This window comes from Spinacia oleracea, chromosome 4 (genome assembly GCF_020520425.1).
Source record: "Spinacia oleracea cultivar Varoflay chromosome 4, BTI_SOV_V1, whole genome shotgun sequence".
NCBI lineage: Eukaryota > Viridiplantae > Streptophyta > Magnoliopsida > Caryophyllales > Amaranthaceae > Spinacia > Spinacia oleracea.
Genome location: NC_079490.1, coordinates 111,590,041 through 111,594,693, shown reverse-complemented (window position 1 = coordinate 111,594,693; position 4,653 = coordinate 111,590,041).

Below are 4,653 nucleotides of genomic sequence, written 5' to 3'. Positions count from 1 at the left end.
CTCTTTCATGGAACCACCTAGTATCTCAATTGTGAAAAATAATCCAGACATCATATCCACATGAGACCGAATTGATGTGTTTTTGTCCATCTTGACAGAGTAGATGCGCCTTTGTGCCTCCAGAAGTTCGATTTCTAGGCACAACTTGCGTGGGGTTATGAGCTTGAGATCGCTCATCGAATTATCCAATTCGTCAACCCCATTGCCACTAGTTTGGCACAAGGGTCGAAAACTCGCACACTTATCCTCGAGGCTACTTAGGAGAGCTTGAGGTTCAAAAGTAATGAACCTCCCTCTCCAACTCTCAAGGATAGACTTAAGGATGAACTCCGTGACAAGGTACTTGTGAAGTGCCCAACTGCTGTGCCTTTCAAGAGTCATGCCTCGCGCATCATAGCTAGGGAAAGGTTGTTCAATGACATAGTGTATGTCATTAACTTTCAAAACTTCGACAAGTTTCTCTTTCCATTCAAGAAAATTAGTCAAGTCTAACTCGACATCCAGAATTTCAGCTGATATGATTGTTGTTATGTTTGCGACCATTTTGATTACTACAATCAAAAAGAATTTGCAATAAATAACCATTCATACAATTCAATAACTTTGAAATAAAAGCAAAACATGCAATCATTAAAGCTATTAAAACATTTCATTCATGCAAAAGGCAAAAACATGGTCCAAAATGAATGAAACGATTCCAAGACCCCAAAAGTCCTAAATCCTTAAGCAGCTTTATCATGTCTTAAGTAGTTTAAGATTTCAGGTAAGCAAAACCTATTTCTAGTAATCTCCAAATTACTCTTGGTTAATAAATTAATGCCATAATTTATCCCATTGCCACAACTTAATGCCATTGTTGTTTGAGTTGTAACCACAATCAACTTGCTCCTTTAGGACGCCTTACCACCTAAGTCAACTAAAATAGCACCTCGCTTTAGCGTAAACCTACTATCTTAGATCCCTAGATTTTTGTAAGTGTTGATTTGGAAGGCAATTTTTTTACACTCAATATTACTTGGACCTAGTTGTTTCTATGTTGGTTCGATTATTTAGTGAACTTAAAACTAATCGATTCATAAGAAACAACCTGTTCATGCAAAACATACATACATTCATACATTCACGCATAATATATATATTGAAGTGCATAAATAAATGGTGATCTAGTATGGCCCAAAACATCTTGTCTTGAAGCATCCAATCTTCATCACCACCTTGTTAGCTTGGCATCGTCTTGAATCTTCGTTCAAATGCTAACTTAAAGTTCTAAACTTAGAAATACTTGAAAATAATAAATTACATCAAAATTTCCATGGTACGCAGACCATATTTAAAACTTTACATTCAAAGATAGAATGGTACGCAGACCGTATTTAACTATCCTAAATTGGCCATACTAGTCACTTGGAGTACCTGCATTACATAAAATATATATTCTATGCATTCACCCATTCGTGTGCTAAAACGAATGGCCCATATTAATATGCAAGTATTTACGTGAATTAATTAAAATCCACGTTCACATAAACGCGTCCTAAAAGATTAATCAATTTCCAAATTATTAATCCTTAGAATTTATTCTAATTAAAATTGGATTTAATTAAAATAATGCGACCTACGAAAATAATTAAAAATAATTATTTCATTTAAATTTTATTTAGTGGCTCCCACTCAAACCAATAATTATTCCGGATAATTAATTATGAAATATTAAATTAAAACTCGCGGCCCGGCTCAAGCAAATAAAATATTAAATTAAATATCCCGTTAGCCCAAATTATTGCAAATATACGAAGCCCAACGAATTAAACGATTTTTAACAAAAAAGGTCCAATTGCTTAATCGGGCTAGGCTTGCGCCCAGCCCCGCCTTGCATGAGGCCCAAGAGCGCACGAGCAAAGCTCGCACACCCCCAGCCCCATCGCGCGCGCGCACCGCGTCTCCGCAGCCATGCTGCCCCTGCGTGCGTGTTGTGCATCGTGTGTGTGCTGGACGTCGCAAGGCTTGCGCCTTGCTTCGTCGCAGCCCCGCAAGCTCCCTCGCCTGCCCCTTCCTCGCCTAGCGCGCACGAGGCACGCAGCATAGCTGCTGCTGCCCGTGTCGCATGGGGCTCGGTCTAAGCACAATGGCCTCGTATGGCTCGACGAGCCATACTTCCACCATGCTCATGTTCGTGCCTTTGGTTCGTAATACAGACCAACTTAATTAAAACTAAATTTAATTCACGAACTTGCATTAATTTTATTTTTCAAAAAGTTACGATTTTTATTTTTGAAAAACAACAATTTTTAACAATTTAATAAACTTTGACGACAATCCAATTTCGTAAAATTAATAAATCAAGGGCTAACGATATTCAAACTTTTAAGATCGATCGAATCAACATTAAAGTTTGAAATTTTAATTAATAAAATCCGAAGCTTTAAATCGTTCATAAACAATTAAATTTCAGATTTTTAATAATTTGGTTTAAGTGCGATTAAAATTAACGAAACCATTCAAAATTTTAATCCAATAATTTTTAAAATTAGCCACTGCCCCATGAAATTATATCCCCTTTCCTAATTAACCAAATTATTAAACCAAAATTAATTAAAATTCAATTATGGTTTCAAATTTTACGAATTGGGAAAAGGAAAAATTAGGGTTTATACTTATCGGAAAAATCTGAAATGTTTACCATAGATCTAGCATGTACCCAGAAACATTGTGTCAAAATTTCAAGCAATTCCGAGTAGTTTAAGTCGACCTTTTAATTGAATTACTGTCCGACACTTTTAATTTTTAATGAAAAATTAACAAAAACGCCCAAAAAATGATACTTCGAGGCCTGTTTTCGCAATTCTATTCTCATGAGTTGATCTTAGAAAATCGTTTTCCATCAGATTAGGGTTTTAAAAATCGAAAAAGCGAAGATGTTTGATTTCGGACCTGATTATTACGCAATTCATCCAATAATTCGTAAAAATTCCGAAAAATCAACAAAAATTCCAAATATTTCTACAGATGAAAAAACAATAATAATCATGCTAATTCATGCTTTGAATACATAAGGCTCATGATACCATTGTAGGGGAATACAGTTAAACATAATAACATGTGCGGAACAATCCCCAAAGCCAGGAAACATGTATAAAGCACAGATTAAGCAAACTTACATTCGAAGCGTGTTTTCCACAATAATCTGTCAACGAACACGAACAAAGAACTCCACTTGTCATTCCTCTACTTGGTTCACCGACACGATCAGATCCGTCTTGATTATCGTAGCTTAGGCAATCGATCAAGATACTTTGCTTTTGGGAAGAACTTGCTTTTGGGAAGAACTCACTTTGGAGGCACAGAGAGAATTAGGGTTCTCTGTGTCTCTAGGGTTTGAGTAATATGAATTGTGTGTTGTTGGAAAATACAATATGCCTATTGTATTAATGATGTAACCGGCCAAGAACCAAAGGCCTTGACCGGACACATCACGCAAGCACACACGGACTGCACGCCCGCGCCCAGCGACACACTACAGGCCGAAGCCCACAGCGCGCGCGCCGAGCAGCTGGGCCGTGGGCCTTGCTCGCTCGTCGCTGTTGTGCGCTGTTGCGTGCTGTTGCGTGCTCGTGCCCAATGGGATGGCCTTGCTCGCCTTTGCTCGCGAGCTTGCTGGCTCGTTGGGCCTTGCACGCTTACGTGCTTGGCTCGACGGGCCGACAACTCCGATGCCCTTCGTATTCGCGATTTAATATATTTCCGATATATTATTTATCGTTTCGTATACGACGAATCACCGTCGTACGATACGATTTATTCGTGTCGCCCAGCTTACGAATATTCGCGATACGATATACGATTTCGACAAAGGTCGTATCGTATAATACGTTTCCAACTAATTCCCGAAAAGCTATTAAATGAATTTCCGATTCATTTAATCTGGTGATCTGTTACGTGTCATTGGTGTGACCTTGTAGGTTCAGTCAAGAGTAAGTTTTGAGTTCAATATCCATTAGAACTCACTGATCGGAAGCATTGCTCCAGCTAGCTGTTCCGATCACTTGATCTCACTGAATTAATTGTTCGCAATTAATCTGAACCTTGGTATTAGACTAAATGCACCTTGGGTGACGGACATATTTCCTTCAAAGTTCAACACAACCAACGCCGCACCAAAACCTAATCTAAAACAAGAATAAAATAGCATTATAGAATCCATACCAGATAGCGAGAAGGAGAACATTCTCAACCATATCAGACGGCGGTAGACTCCTCAACCTTGTACGTTCGATCTATTTCTCACACCTTCCTCGCAATCGTCGCAGCCACCACAACTAGTTCACTCCACCGACGTCCACACGTGATCTACCTATTCAAGTATTTCCTTAGATGAAGAACCGCTGACTGTTAGTTTATGATACATATGACAATTCATAAATCATGCGGAAAAACCATAAAGCCAGGAAAGCATATTATTTACACATAATCATTTAGCATAGTTTAGATGCATACACTTTGTTGCGTGCCTTCCCTAGCTGCGCCCGAACCGAACAAGAACAAGTCTTTAGGACTCCAAGTGTCGTCCCTCCGTAGATAGTCCACAGCACGTCCGGATCCGCCTTAAGCTTGACCAACTAGGATCGCCCTTAAGGTACTTAGAATTTTCGGCTA